Source organism: Uloborus diversus, chromosome 3 (assembly GCF_026930045.1).
Source record: "Uloborus diversus isolate 005 chromosome 3, Udiv.v.3.1, whole genome shotgun sequence".
NCBI classification, from domain to species: domain Eukaryota; kingdom Metazoa; phylum Arthropoda; class Arachnida; order Araneae; family Uloboridae; genus Uloborus; species Uloborus diversus.
In genome coordinates this window covers 55,815,861-55,833,051 of record NC_072733.1, presented here as the reverse complement: position 1 = coordinate 55,833,051, position 17,191 = coordinate 55,815,861, and the positions used below count along the sequence as shown (strand labels likewise).

Genomic DNA, 17,191 nt, shown 5'->3' with positions numbered 1-17,191 from the left:
GGTGTAACATTACTGTGCTCAGTTTTGAGATCTTTAATATTAGAAATGCCTTTACAACTAGATACCATATTTCTTAAATTCCGGATGATGCTGTTCGACAAAAATTTCTCAACAGAGGGATTTTCCATTTGCATTAATAATTCTGTGGTCAGCTGCCGACAAATCTCCAGATTTGATTCCTTAGGTACTACACAAATAGCTTCAGAAGGTTTAGTAACTAAAGTAACAGGTTTATAAAGTTTTGTAGGTGAATCAGATTGAAGAGAAATAGTAGTAACAATCTGTCTTGATATAAGAGAATGTACTTTATGAACATGTTTGCACATTGGATTTCTGTCAGGACAATCGCAAAAATATAAATGACTACATAAACCTATGCAAGCTAACTTATTGCAAGTTTCATAACAATAATCTTTCTCTGGACATTCCTCATAAAATTTTGTGATTGTATATTGGATTTTATCATCTGTTTGTGACTTTAATACCCATGTGTTATGCATAGCATATTCCACATCATCATCAGAAATTTTCATTGCAGATGCATGACGAGCATAGTAATTAGGTGAGTAAACATTATAAGGCTTATTCATCATAATATTGTTGCGGTGTTTTAGATACGTATCCTTCTCGATTTTTAAAAGTACAGTAATTAATGTGTCTAAACGTCTATTGGCTTTTCTTTTAAAGTAAAAGGTTTTCAATTTATTATGAAAAGATTCACAGTACATATTTGTATCAGTGAAAAAATGCGGAAAATTTCGATAAGCCATGGCCCACAGTTGTGTTCTATTAAAATAATTAGCTTCAAAATAATCAACAAGTTCTGGTATCTTTTCTTTATATATCTTGACAAAAGCGTGTAACATTCTTTCAAATTCGGTTCTCCTTCTTTCTTCCAGTAAAGTGATTAATGAGCGATAAACTTCATTTCGAAATGTGACGTCCGAAATGCAGGAGACTAGTTTCCGTTGCCATGCACGATGAATATGCCACTTGCAGAGTAGATGAAAAATCATCATATCAGGGCCGAATGCTCTACTGAAAGCTGGAAATGTCGTTTTATCATCATCCGTCATAATGCAGTTTACATTTAATTCTGGAATTACTTCTTTAATGCTTATAAATAGATTGTGCATTGTTTCTAGATCTAAAGTATTGGTAATAAAATGAGCCACTGGATAACCAAAGCCAAATTCATTCGGAACAATTAAATTAAGCAAGTAGAATCCATACTTATTCGTCTTGTGAGTAGAATCAATACATAAAATTCGACTACAACCAGAAATCATCATCTCTTTCTGCTCCTTAGTTTGCAAACCAAGAGCAAACGACTCAGATGCACGAGGTAAAGTATCAAGCCCTTTTGGGCCATACAATGTTGATTCTCCTAGAGGTTTAAACAAAATTACGGGATTATATTTCTCATTTCTTAGTTTTTCTATAAGTGCAGATACAGATGCAGCATCATCTTTGATTAAAGGGGCTTCAGCTTTTTTTGAATAATACTGAATAGATTTCTTTGATATAAAGGCTTCTTTTGGAATAAAGCTTTGTCTGTCATTTCTATCTCCTGCTTCATCTTGAAGAATCTCTTGAATAATACTTACTGGTACATTTAAAGATGCCTTAGATTTGATAATATTGCGAGTAGATTCATTTAGAGGGTGAAATTTGACATTTTCTAACAGAAGCTCATGGTTATGGCCAGGATAAAAAAATGCTGTAACAAGATCTTTTTCTTCATGGACAATAACACGTGCTGGACAAAAATTATTCACAGGCAAAACACCCTTCGAGTTTTTCCGGCTTGTTAAACGTTCAACAGGGAAAACAGATTTAGTATGAAACTGACATGAATAATAATAAAATACTTTGCCCTTACCTATTTTGCTTCCTGTAGTCTTTTTAAACGAACTAAGTGATTTAGTTGCAACCGACTCCAACCATTTTTGAAAATCTTCAAAGGAATGGAAAGTATGCTTTTCCAATTCAATATTACTATCATGACATTCTGTAACATGGCTATATAATTGATTAATGAAATGATATTTAAACTCACAATCGGGATAGAAACAAGAATTTAGCAACGGGTTACTTTGATTTTCATTACATGACTTTTTATGTTTCCAAACACCTGACCTAGAAGCAAACTTTCTGTTACATATGTTACAATTAAATGTTAATGGTTTATCTATTTTATGTATGTCATCATTAACTAAATTTTTGAAAGAGGTATTGCATTTAGAAAAGTTAGAAGAATTTAATTCACTTTCATTAAGTTCAGCAGCACAAGATGTTTCTTCATCTGTTCCTCCACCAGTCAATGGAGTTCTTCCATCATTGATGCAAAAAATTTCCAAGCCTGGAAGAGAAGAAGAAATAGTTACCTTTTTTTTCCCCTTGACATCCACCAAAAGTTCATCTTCATCAGATATGCTTGGCCATACAGCAGAATTACTGAAATTCAGAGGAAAAAAGCTATAAAATGAAAAAAAAAAACTCAACTAGGAATAATTTTTCCAAAAGAAACTGTTCAAAGAACTAACATGAAAAACCGAGATGAGCATCTTTTTTTGATAGCCTTCTGGTCGTTACATCGCGGGAATACTGGTGCGGGGATATCCTCCTCCTCCTCCTTCTCAAGTCTTTCAGGGAGGCTTGAAGTTTTAGATACAACAGGCCTGAAAGAAAGAAATGTAAGAATGCAAGAAAATAAAGTGCAAATGAATTCTTAAAAATACAAATGAAGGTTGCGTCAACAAGAGGCTTTGGCAGGTAGGTGGGCAATGCAACTAAACTAACAAGGAGTATGCCTAGGTTATGAAAAAATTTATCAATACATTTCTGCAAGAAACATGTAAATACAATCCAATATTATCCAATACAATTCAAGTGTAATATAAATTGAACAACAAATTATTGACACAAAGTTTTCAATGCAAAAGATATATAAATACATGTTAATTCAAAGAAAATACAGCTTAAATTAGTGTTAATTAATAATTTAAAGGAAAAAGTTGAGAATCAAGAAATAAATGCAGGAAGTTTGAATAATAACCTAAATTAACTATCTAAATTTTAAAACTGCATAAAAATTAACTTACTTGATGATACCATTCTTCCTGACTTTTTTCCGTTCAACCAGAATCCATGGGTCTGAATCTGTGGGTGTTACACCAGTTAGTTTCTCTTGAGCAGGCCTAGATGAAACATAAAACACATTATTTTTCATTTCATCGTATTTTGTTAACATCATGCACTATAACAACATGCAATAAGATAGAAATTTAAGCATAACTATTTAAAACTTATACTTACTTTGGTGGTTGATTTACCAAGTTTACCTGAGGACAGAGAGTTTCCTTACTTACTTGGGGCAATCCAACAGTATTTTTAACCATGTGAAGAGCAACAACCTCACTGTACAGCAAAGCAGCAGAAGGCCTACAGTCTGCGGGCAATGGAGCAGTCGGTAATTTCTCCAGGCAAGTCCTAGATGAAGAATATAACCCATTAGTTTTCACTTAATCAATAATTGTTTTAGAACATCACAAGAATAAATCAAAAAATAATAAATTATTCATAACTAGCCAAACTTGTTACTTACTTTGTTGGTTGAATTACCAGTTTTACCTGAGAGTTGGAAAGTGTTACCATACTTTCCTTAGGAAATCCGACAGCAGAAACTTTTCCTTCAGCTCCCTTGGTTGCAACGGATGTGAAGCAATTCTGAAATAGTTGGGCCAACTTCATGTTACCTCGAACATTTAGGTGCAGTCCATCCCTTGCCATGCAGCCTTGCCAAGATGTTTTAGACCTGCAAAAGAATAGTTTTGGGTCATTACTACATAATTCAAACAAAAGATCATTTAACTTACCAAATTTGATGTTTTGTCGTTCCACGCGTTCCGCAAACATCAGCCGCCGCTCCGATAATGGTAGGTAAAAGTTTTCACTCCGAGGTAGAACCCCCGAAATAATTACTTTTACCTTGTTGTTGTTCCTCTCCACTTCCTTCAGCAAATCCCTGTAGTCTTCAAGACATTGAAATTCATCTTGAGTCACGTTGTTTGTACCTACATGCAAAAACAGAAAATCATAATTAATCAAATTCAGAGATGAAACTCGTTTCGTCAGACGTTTGATGGTTGTACCTGGAAAAGAAACAACATTAATTTTATGACCATATAATTCTGATGGCATATATTGTGACAAATATTTCACCATCGAATCACCAGTAATTAATAGTCGCATGACAATTAGAAAAATAAAGTACAAATCAAAATAAACAAATTTAATCATAAAAGAAAAATATGAAACACAGAAATAAACAATAATTGCAGGTCAAAATCGCAACGTGTTTGCCTACACGATGCAAAAACAACGCCTCGTGGTAGGTGTAAATAAACCTGTGCCTGTGATCAGTACTTCACATAACGATTCCCACAGCTTGGCATGCGTGCGGCGACGAGTTCGTTTTGGCGACTCTTTTGGCATGTTTCCTGTTCCTATTGAGGGCGTCTCATTCGAGGAAAACTTGACCCAAGCTATAACAATAGGCTAACCGCGGCATTCCAAAGGAGTTGTCCATGGGTTGCCATAAAGCAATTAGCGCCGGGTTGCCAGCTTGGCGTCAATAGTATTATTAGAAATAGTTATAGTTTGATCTAACTGGTTGATTTCGATGTCAACCGGAAGTTCCAGAATGTTGTCTTGTTTTTGCTTAACAACATGGCGATTCGTGAGAAATCTACTTGTGGTTTTCTACGTAAGTCGTAAGTATTATGATATTTTCTTAATATAATTGAAATTCAGGCTGAATGGAAAAAAAAAAAAAACATATTCTTTCGTAAGCATTTTATTTAAAAATTGTTATTGTGTGTTTTTTTCTGTTTGTTTACCCGTTTTCTCTAGTTCAAGTACTAATATGATTAGCCAGATTTGTTACTTATAATGCTTAATCTTTTAAAATTTCATTTTGTCTACTTGTTATTTAAGAATAAATTTTGAGTTGAAATTTGTCTTTTTCCTTTTGACAAATTCAGTTCTTTTTACATATCATTGTATTATATCATGTAAATTATTGATAGTAGTTCAGATTTTGCTGTGTAACTCAAAGATTAAAAAATTTTGCTAATAAGAAGAAAGCTATGAAAATGTTGGATAAAATATTTTAATGTAGCTGTGCTAATTTCTTAACTTATTTTGGTATGAATCAATATCACGTAAGTAGTAGATAGATGTATATACAGTAGAATACCTTTATAACGTCGACCTATGTAACGCAATTCTCTATAAACCGCACAACTTTTCAGAAGTAAACAATAGGTTTTTAAGTTTAAAAAATCCCTTTGTTATGCCTTGCTAATATAAAAGTTGTTAGGAAAATTGAATTTTGAAAGTTTATCATCTTTCCAGCTTAATTCAAAGCTTTTAAATGAAAATCAATATTCACAGTAAAAAGAGAAAATATCAGATGGCTCTTGAAAATGCTGTTATGCAAACTATGAAACTGGCAGAAGTGAAGGATAATTCACTTTCTTTTAATTTTAAAGCATATTTATTTGTGAATGATTAGTTGTGTTTTAATACTCATTGCAGAGAGAACTAATTCTGAAGTGCTAATATATATATATATATATATATATATTCTGAATATTAGTTTCAAAATTTGTGAAATGACCTATATAATGCCAAAACCTGTATAACGCAAAAGCTCTGGTCCCAAGGTGTGCTTTATTACGGTCTTCTACTGTACTTGAAAGTCATTTTTGTTGTTTACAAACCTAATTAGATTTGAAAAAAAATATTTTTGTAGCCTCATCTCATCAAAAAACTAAGAATTATAGGTAAATTTAATGCACTTATCTTTATACATAAATGGCTACTTCTCTATGTATGTCCAGCGTAATCTTCAAAACTACTGAACCGATTTTAGCCATTTTTTCACTATAGATAGCTACATTATCAGGGAGCAACTTAGGCTATAATTTATTCCTAAAAATCGTAGTTTGAAAACGTTATGATCAAAAACAGTAAATGTCATGTAATTTCCCCATTAAATGATTAATATAAAACCCATTGTTACAAAAGTTTGTTGCCTAACAACAGCAATATTCAATATTAAAAGTAATCATAATGAAAATTTTGAATGAAGGCTTCTATGCAGCAAGCATGACATTTATTGCTATCTTAGGATTTTTATCCTCATCTATATACATAAATGACTACTTTTGTATGTATGTCCGGGGTAATCTTAAAAACTACTGGACCCATTTTAACTATTTTTTCACCAAGATAGCTACATTATCAGGGAGCAACTTAGGCTATTATTTATTCCTAAAAAGCTTAGTTTAAAAACGTTATGATGGAAAACAGTAAATGTCATGTAATTTCTCCATTAAATGATTAAATATAAAACCCATTGTTACAAAAATTCTGTGCCTAACAACAGCAATATTAAAAGTAATCATAATGAAAATTTTGAATCAAGGCTTCTCCGGAGTAAACCTAAGTTTAAAGAAAGTCATTTGGAAACTCTACTTTTTTCTACTTTATTTCAAACATTTGGAAACTACTTTTTGCACACTTAGAGAAACAGCGCCAACTTATATAACGCAATTCTCTATAAACTGCACAACTTTTCAGAAGTAAACAATAGGTTTTTAAGTTTAAAAAATTCCTTTGTTTTGCCTTGCTAATATAAAAATTGTTAGGAAAATTAAATTTTGAAACAGTTTTTCATCTTTCCAGCTTAATTCAAAGCTTTTAAATGAAAATTAATATTCACAGTAAAGAGAAAATATCAGATGGCTCTTGAAAATGCAGCTGTTAATGCAAACCATGAAGCTGACAGAAGTGCAGGATAATTCACTTCCTTTTAATGGTAAAGCATGTTTATTTATAAATGATTAGTTGTATAATTAGTGTTTTAATACTCATTGCAGATAGAACTCATTCTGAAGTGCTAATATAGATATATTTTGAATATTAGTTTCAAAATTTGTGAAATGACTTATATAACGCCAAAACCTGTATAACGCAAAAGCTCTGGTCCCAAGGTGTGCGTTATAACGGTCTTCTACTGTACTCGTTTGTTCATACTTATTGCTATTTTACTTTTATGGGTAAGGAAGAAGCTCGATTTTTAATCACGTCAAAGCGGTGTGTTTTGAGTTCTTTCAGTTAAAACAAAACGAAAGAAAGTAGCGATTGTTTCTCCCAATTATTACTGACCCAGGCTACGCCGGGTATTTTTGCTAGTTAATATATAAATCTAAAACCTCGCTTGCTCAAGTAGCATCAACAATGGTTTTAAAATTTAGGGCTTACTTTGATATAATCGATATTCTATTCCAAACTCAAATTTTATTATGTACCAGAGGCATGTGCAGAGTTTCAATAATGGGGGTACCACTGCATCCGGGCCCGTGATTTAAAATAATCAGTGGGAGGGCAATTACTACTCTACTCCTCCCCGTCCCACAATAACATTACTACTGCATCTTCACTTTTTCATTTTCATACATCACTAGGGCTGGGCAATATACCGATATACCATCATATATCAATATATATCTACTACCGCAATAAAAATATTTAGATTTCTATCTGTTCGATATATCGTTTATAAAGAAAATACGGGACTTCATTACAGAGAAATTAAAATACTGACTTAGCAATACGTAATCTTTCATAGCTCTGTGTGATGGGTGAATGTTTGAAGTTTTAAGATGTTTTCTGCATTGTTCAAAGAGTTATTTAATTTTTAACTATAGTCAAAGGGAAGAATTCACAAGGTCGCCGAAGGTAAATATGGGCCCCTTTGTCAGTAGGTCTCCGGATTTCCTCCCCCTATAGAGTTTTCAAAACTTATATTACTATCATTCAGAGCAGGTTCCTTCCAAGGGTCCCTGCTCTCTTTCTGACAAAGCTGACATGACCTCTCATAGGCACATAAAAGTGAACGTGTATTGGTTAAGAGAGCATCTTAATGCAACAATTAAAAATTAACCAATTGAGGTATCAACACGATTCATAGTTCAAATTAAACAGAAACTATTGATATTGAGCTGAATAAAATGTTTAAGAAAAATACTGAACATAAATATTTTTATTTAAAAAAAATGAAAAACGAAAAAATCCTAATAAGAATACTTATGTCTAACATTTATCACACAAGAGGGAGAACAACTCAATTTTTTCAGCTCTTCAGTTAAAGTGCATGATAAAGCAATAATTAGCTTTAAAACTGAATTTTTTAATCTTAACCCCTCCCCCCCCCCCCCCCCCAAAAAAAAAGAAAAAATGTAATTTGAAGTGCTGCAATTAACCAACGTCATTTACATACTTAGCAAAAATGAGAAAATTATATTTTTCAGTAACATGCTTTTTTTTTAAATTGAAATCCAGAAAAAATTGAAAATTTTAACTGTTAAGATTTGTTCTTTTTTACCTTTTTAATGGCTGCCTTGTGCTTGATGGATCTCCGTTAAAGCTTTGATGTCTGTGAAATTTAATCTGAGGTCCCCTTTGAGGCAGATGTCCAATCTATTTCTTTGCTTCGTGAGAAGCAGCACTACAGAGCTAAATCCTCTTTCAACTAAATATGTTGAGGGGAATGAGATGCGGAGCTGTTCAACTTATTTCCAAAGTTATGGGTAAGTACCCATAAGCTTCACCCAGGCAAGTTCGTAACCGTATTGCTTGAAAGTAATTTTTGATTCACAATCAAATTTCAAATCCATAAACTCTGTCTGCAAAGAGTTTTCCAGTTCATCCACATCTTCGAAACTAAATGGGTCTAAAATCCAGTCAGAAATTTGTAAGTTGATCAAATCTGCAAACCTTGATTCCATGTTCTTTTTTAACTGATCAAGGTGATCAATATGAATCAAAATTTTTTCTTCAGGAAATTCATCATCCACGATTAAACTTTTTTTTAGAATTGGAAACAGGATAAATTCTTTACGGTCAATATTTGCCTTGTGGATTTTGAATTTGGAAATGAATGCTGAAATTATGCTTTTGGCCTTGATGAGGTTTATCTTGTTTCCTTGAAGCTTAATGTTGACTTCGTTCATTTTTTCAAAAATATCTGTGAGATACGCAAGTTCCAATTTGTGCTGTTTCAAATTCTCACTTAAAGCAGGATCATGCAAGTCGAGAAACTCAGATACAAAGTCGAATAATTCAAAGAAAAACAGTTTCCTTTGGAAAGCCATCTCACAGACATATGTAAAAGCAAGCAATCGAATTTTTCATCATTTTCATGGCAAAGCTCACGAAACAGGCGATCATTGAGAGAATTAGTTTTGATCTTGTTAATATCAGTAATGACTAATTGTAAGGTTTCATGTAAAACACCACTCAATTTTTTTTCCGCCAAGTGTTGACGATGAATGACACAACGGAAGTTCCATAAGTGTTGGACAGAATGTATAGTTATCTTATCCACGCCAACTACACTTGGATGGTTGCATAAACTGCAGTTTTAATTGCGGATCTACAAAGTAAGACCAAAGATAAACGTGAAGCAGAAAAGTGCACAACTATCCTGGAGCAAAGAGAAGCTCATTTGGATGCAACAAGACTGAAAAGACATTTTATTCAGTGATGCATATTTATTTGTAAAATCTGTTGAAAAAAGAGGAGATCAGGGGCAACCTCAAACAGGGGCAACAACGTTGGAAAAGTATTATTTCCATTTCAAAAATGATTCAGTGACGAATCATTTTTGAAATATCTGTAAACAAAAAAAGGTGTTTGGGTTTGACGTTTAAAAGGAAAAGCATATGAGAAATCTTGTGTAAGAGGTTCTCTCTACTTTGTCACATCCTTCTTGATTTGTGGGTGCATGACAGCTGCTGGAATTGGGAAGTTATATATATCATAAAATAAAACAATGCGTGATTTCCGCTGTTAATCAATAATACTGAATGATACTTCATCTGAGGCACAGCAGTTACCCATTTAGCGACACATTTTATCTTCCAGCAAGGTTCTACTCCGTGTCACATCTCTAAATCGACTCATAGATTTTAAACAGAAAGAGGAATTTCGGTATTGAACTGGTAAATCAACTCTGCCAATCTCAATACAATCAAGAATTTGGTGTACCATCAAATCTAAATAAATCCGTTCAAGATCTGGTGCCCGCCAACAAAATTTAGCTTGTTGCCGCATTGAAGAGAGTATGGAAACATTGTCAGAAACGATTAATGTAAATAGGTGGTAGAATCCATGTGAGAGAAAGGATTAAAGCATCGAATTCAACAAAAAATGACGCATTCTAGTATTAATGTTGTTTCTTTTTGAAAGTGTTTTCCCCCCTTTAATTTGAATATTCTAATTTTTTGACTCAATGTAAATCTTCATCACTATAAACGTTTGGATTATTCTGTCTAAGATTATTTTTAATTGAGTATATTTGAGATGAAATTCACACTTTAATGTCTAAGAAAGGTAGCATGTTCATTTAAATGCCTAATTTACACTTATATTTGGTTAGAATAAACTTTTTTTCCAAAATGTGGGAAGTATTCTATTATTTAGAATTTGAGTTGTATTTCATCGATTAGCTGAAAATGAAACTGTTAAATTTTTTTAAATAACTTTATAAATGTAATCATAAAGTGCAAATAATTTTAGGTACAAAGTACAAACATGCTTAAAATTGAGTTTTTAAAATTTCATTTTAATAAAATATCTGAAGAGTTCAAAAATTTTGGATGGCCTCTCCCAAAATGATTGGCTAGATCTGCCACTAAGCTAGGGTGTATATATTGGTAAAGATTAAGAAAAATATAAAAGAGATGAATAGCAACGCACACACATGTACGTGCAGTTAGGTAATTTATTGAATTATGCTACAAATATGCAGCACTTGTGTTAAATTTATTTGAATATAAGATAATTAGGCATGAAGAAAAAAAGTTCCAAAAAAAAGGCAATTTAGACTATATTTGGTCAATTAAAGTCATGATGTCCGTGGATCCGCCCCTTTCAAAAAGAAAGCACTTATTTAATATTTCTCGTTTCTTATACTTTGCATAAATGCAGTCATTACATTCTTTTGATTTCTGTTATTAAATTACAGTTTTATCTTATGATTAAAAATTTTGCTTCAAATTTCAGAGATTGTGAATGGAGATAACAAATAAGAATGCCTGTAGTGATGACCATTCTTTACATGCTGTGGAGGAAGTTCTGCTGATGATTACGCTATTTCTAATTAAGTGGCGGTAAGTATTCCTTGGCTATAAACTTCTTAGCTGCAAATAAAATATTAACTTTCATGCAATAAGCAAACAAAAATTAGCTTGTGGATGAAAAGACTTCTTATGTTTTGTTTGATGTCTTTTCAATAATAAGGTTGGTTTTTTTACTTAATTATCAAAAGTCCTTTGTAACCCTAAAGCGTGTGTCTCCGATTCTAGTTGCTATTTGTACCATTTAAATGTTTTTATGATGTTAGCAACTTCTTTTAGTTGTGTAACATCAATTTCTATTTGTACAGAACTTTTCTTTTGCATTTTCTTTACTTGGAAACCAGCCAAGGAAGCTGGGGTTCATAATAATCCCTACTTGCATTAAGACATTCTGAGATCGGTAATATGATCTAAAACTAAAGTCTGTGGGAACAATCCTTTCTCACCCCCTTCGTCTGAACAATACCCTTGTTTTATAATGTCATAGTATTGCTTTTATCATAAGTAATAAAATATGACTTAGTAGTTGTTTGCTATCATGTACAGAGAAAATAATTTTTGTCACTATAATGCACAGACTAAACAAATGTCAACGAACTATAATGTACAGTACAAATGAAAAAAAGGCTATCTTACTTAAAATAATTAAAAATATACCTAAAACACCTTCAAAAAAGTGTTACAAATATAACTTACATTTTTACCGCAATAGTAACCTTTTTTTAAAACTTTGCTTCCATTGATCATATTATAAAGTATGTGAGTAAGCATAATTAGTCCATTTGCAAGTCTATAAATCTTTTATGGTACGTTTTTGATCATATTAGTTTTTTAAATAGTATCTGGAAATCCCTGGAGCAAAGTTTAAACCGTATATGTTGATTAAATTAAAAACTAAATAATTCATTTTACTATTTTGAAATACATATTGTGTTCTTGAAAATAATTTGCCAATAGTTCTGTCACTTGATTGTGAAAATACACATACTCTAGTTTGAAATGCAAGCAGTGTGTTCTATACTGACCCTCAGTGCACTGAGATACATGCCCCTAAAAAGTACACATTTTATCATATTTTGATGACAAAACTGCTCTTTTTTCTTAGCATTGAGCATTAACCATACATTTAATGAGCCTATTTAATAATTTATATATATCTCTACACAAATTGCTCATAAAAACTATGGTTGAACCGCAGTGCATGGAACCGAGATGCCTCAAACATGACACATTTTCACTTACTTCGTCAGTTTAGCCACCCTTGCCAGGGTCCACTGAAGGTCAGCCATAAAATTTGTGATATATTTCATTTGAGGCACTAAATATCATGGTGTAATCACAAAGATTACTTTTGCTGATGCTCCATGCGCATAGATAATTGAATTATTAAAAAATGTCTATGTGTGAGAAAAACCCTAAGACCAACTTTCAGTGTTTTTGTAGGTCATAAAAAATTTTTTGGAAGAAAAGAAATGTGTCTTCTAAAATCATTCAAAGAAACCACTAAAATTTTTTGCGAAATCAAAAATGGCATGATCTGACCTGTCTGACTCTTATAAAAACTGGCTCTTAATATCGAAAAATATCCAAAAGACCCATCAAAGCTTCCCAGTTTCGTTACCGTCACCAAAGATAGTATAAAATTGCGCTTTTAGAAATATCCGCTTAGGAGCCCCAAAACATATCCTTCCTAAAAATTGCCTAAAAAAGATTTTAGTTCCAAAAAATATTTCGGTTCGGAATATTTTTGCGTTTCCCCTATCATTTTCAGATATAGCCAAAAAATCGGTTTTTGAAACAATAGGTGCCGAGAAATTACAGGAGAAAAGCTGAAAGATCCCCTACCATCACCAAAGAAAGCCTACATTTGCATTTTAAACTTCAATTTCGAAAACTTTCGATGGAAGACAATTGAATCTTCCTCCCTCTAGCAACGTCAACAAAGATAACCCAAAATGGCGTGTTTAAAACTTCAGTTTCGAAAAATTTTTGGGAAGAGAACTGATCCTTCCTAAGCTATGGTCACAAAAAATAGCTTCAAATTGATTTCAATTTTGAAAGAATTTTAGGAAAATACTCTGAAATTACTTTTCCCTGAAGTCTTGAAAAAGTTCCTAAAACTGCAATAACATCAATTTCAAGAATTTCTCCATGCACCTTGAATATGCCTGACTCTTTTGTCCTTGCAATGAAACACAACCAAAGATTAACTAAAACTTTTTTTACTCCAATTTCAATAATTTTCTGGGCGCAATCCCTCCTTCCCTGACCCCCTGCCTCCCCCCTCCTGCATTCTTCTTCTGATGTCACCGAAGATTTCTTACTATTTAACTTTTCTTCCTTTTTATAAGTTCATCATTCTTCTGTTTTTTTTTTTTTTTTTAAATTAAAACTTGATATAGAAATTTGAAGAAAGATTTATGTGGACGTTGAATAGTAGTCAAAATATGAAAATTACTTTTGAGGGGCGGCACATTTGGTCTTCGCACGTGGGCGGCTGACACCCTAGGATCGGCCCTGTTGAAGAATCACAGTAACACTACCAAACAGAGATATCCAACCTCGCCTAGCTTTTAAATGGTGTACAATAGTTCACTTTGGAACCCCAAATTATCTAACTACTACATTGAAATTATCTAATTCACGCCTCATTTTTCAGATTTTACAAGACTATCATTGCTTGGATGTTATATTTCAAATACAATTTTTCTTGATCCATTCTTTCGAGCCGATTTCTCCCCATTTTCCAAATTTAATACACAATTGGAATTCAGAAGTTATTGAAGAGAAAATATAAGAGTGAACTGAAAATAGAAATTATAAACAAAATTAAAGGCAAATTGCATGGGGTCACATTTGCCCCACAATATAGGGTGCACTTCAAGGGCGCCCATATGGGGAGGGGGGTCTTTTTTCTTTGCAAATGCATTTCTTCTCCAGCAATTAAGGAATAAGTTATTAAAAATGTCAAATTTTAATAACTTTAATCTGAAGTGAAATCTGTTTCAATGGGGAAAATATCCTGCTAAACCATGGAGAGGATATCTGGGGCACCCCCCTCCCTCTTAAAATTTTGCATATGGACGCCCTTGGTGCACTTACCCCATCTTACTTTAAATAAAGGGAAAGTGCAACCCTTCTTATAAACAAAGTCTGGTTAAAGTAATTAACTAAAACATGTCATGTATGTTAGTATGTAGTAACTTGTTGCTAAAAAAATACAACGTACACTTGCTGACTTCAGCTGTTTGATATGACAACAAAGTAAACCAAACTAACTTTATCAATCTTCGCATTGGAGTATTTAAGTTATCACTGATTGTGTTTTATCTATGAGAAACCAGTGCCAATCTCTACTTATAGGATTCATCACCAGACATTCTCCCAACATGTTCAATGCATGGCAGAAGTCTCTTCAGGCAACATTCCCCAAATTCTCAGGCGACGCACTTACCTGAACTCACCTCACATAAGTTTTTTTTTTTTTAACTAATTTTAAGTAACTGGACTGTTAGTTTTTCCACTGCCTTTAATTTTCAATCCTAATCTTGATTTTTTTTTTCAGTTGGGTATTGACTATTTATGATTAACTGTAATGTAGTTTAAGATAGGTACTGCTTGCTATGTTGTTATTTATATTATATTATTATTACTATTATATTGTACAGATTGTATTACTGTAGATTTTAAGAGGGAGAAAGGGTCAAAAGATATCAAACCCCAGGCAGCAGTTATGTTTGCCATGCCATTACATGCAAACTTTTGTACACATTCAACTTTTTTTGATAATGTACATCTGGAATGCAAACTTATTTATTTTTATTTATTTATTTTCAGCTGTTAATTTAAAACTGACTTGGAAAAAAAGAAAAAAAGTGATGTAGATGCCAGCTATTAAAGAAGACTATTCTGTAGTTATGATTGACTCTATTTGTACCTTTGACTCTTATTTGTAGTAAAAAATTTTGAACTAAAATTTTTAATGCAAATAAATTTGTTTAATTTTTCTAATTCAGTCTATGTTTATTTCTTTTAAGTCTTACGTTTAAAAAAAAAAAAAAAATTCATTCATTTGTGTTAACTACTTATAAAATATGATTTTAATGCTCTATGTATGTTTTCTTTTTTTTTGTATGGTGTACGTTTGTAGTAGTTTGGTGGTAATTTAGTTTTAGATCATGAAATGGCGCCATCCTGAAAAGAAAATCTTCACAAAGCTGTAAAAGACTCGAATATATTTGTAGTTCAAAATTGTCATTTATTACATTTAAGTCAATTGTTGCATTATATCTTGAGCACTTTCATTTGCACACAAGCATAAATATCAAAAAAAATTAGTTACTATTATGGAAAACAAAAAAACTCGTGTACAAATTGAAATCTTTGATGAAGAATTCAACTTTTATGTAACTAGATTAGAATCAGCTGAATAAATAAGATACATATATATTTACACTTGAGTGTTCACATTAAATAAATATTCAATATAAAACATAAATTTGAATCATTTCATTCTGTTTTTGATATTTTCTCACAAAATAGTTTCTCTAAAAATGTAGTTTTGGACACTTTCGTACAGTTTTAAACACAAGGGTTTTGGACAGGGCATAGTGTTCAAAACTGCCAACCCTGCTGTTGTGTTGCTACAGTGGAAATTTAAGTTCAAAATGTATGATTTTTTTTCCTTGTTGTCAAATCTATCGCTTCTAAGTTAACTTTAAATTATGGACAATTTTAATTGTTATTTTCCTTCCTTTCTGCAGGTAAGTGTTCTCAAAACATATCTCTCCAATACCCTAAAAGACGATGAAATGTAAATTGCAGTACATAATTTATTTATGAAGTATATAATACTTTTTTTTTTTTTGATCCCACCATCTTATTAACAGTAAACTGACAAATCTTAAGCTATTTTATACTATATCTAATAATTATTCTTACATTTTTTGTTTTTGCTATTTTATATTTCTGTTGCTATGATTACTAATAATAGAAAATTTATGAGTACAAACTTAAAATATTGAGCTATCATATGAAATAATATGTATAGAATGATATAAAGCAAAAGAGTAATCATAACCAATGATGTGGATCATGTAAACACCCAGTAGGTAGGTAAATATTTTTGGGATATTTACCCGAGGCCTGGATAAATACTCAAATTGGACAATTTCGAAAAAAAATGTAATAGGTGAATAATTGATAAATTTTTATCCAAAAACGAAATAAAATGTAAAATTTAAATTAATATATACTTTTAGGCAGTTTATACTACAGTGAAATCCCGTTACAATGAACTTCAAGAGACCACAAATTGTTTGAAATGCAAACTTATTTATTTGTTTTTTACTTTTCAGTTGTTAATTGGAAACTGACTTGAAGAAAGGGAAAAGAAATGTGATAAAGATGACAGTTATTAAAAATTTACTTTGTACTTTTGATTGTTGCTCACTTTTAACTCTTAATTGTTGTAAAAAATTTGAACAAAAATTATTGTTGCAAATAAATTTTACTTATTTTTTTCTATATTCTTGTCTATATTTCTTTCTTTTTGAGTCTCCAAAACAACGTTTCTCTTCATGTGAAGTACATATATAATATAATTTCAATGCTCCATATATGTTTTTCTTTGTACGCTTTTTTTTTTCAACAGACAATATCTTTTGACATTTTATACTATACCTAATTCCAATTCTTGTATTTGTAATTGTTGTAAATTATTTTCTATTTGGATTGGTATGATCATTAATAAACACATAAAGAATAATGTAATGCAAAAAAGTAATCATAACTCTGTCCACAAATAAACTTTTCTGTGTTCCAATCTTAAAATCATTAAATATTTGGTTCTCAGAAGAATTGAGAAATGATAAAATGCATTTGATGATTTAAGTTTTAAAAAATAGTTATCACTCGAGTTCAACTGTCGAAAAAAGTATTATGAAACATACAAAGCTATTTTAAAGTTCAAAATGTATTTT

The 17,191-nt window shown here is 31.7% G+C and overlaps 1 long non-coding RNA gene across 1 annotated transcript; it reads left to right on the top strand.

Moving 5' to 3' along the window:
• The first annotated feature begins 4,685 nt into the window (after positions 1 to 4,685).
• Positions 4,686 to 15,221, top strand: LOC129218634 (uncharacterized). Its single transcript, XR_008580352.1, has 4 exons — positions 4,686 to 4,775; positions 6,754 to 6,886; positions 11,137 to 11,243; positions 15,048 to 15,221. It is a non-coding gene; the product is annotated as an uncharacterized LOC129218634 (long non-coding RNA).
• Positions 15,222 to 17,191: the final 1,970 nt, after the last annotated feature.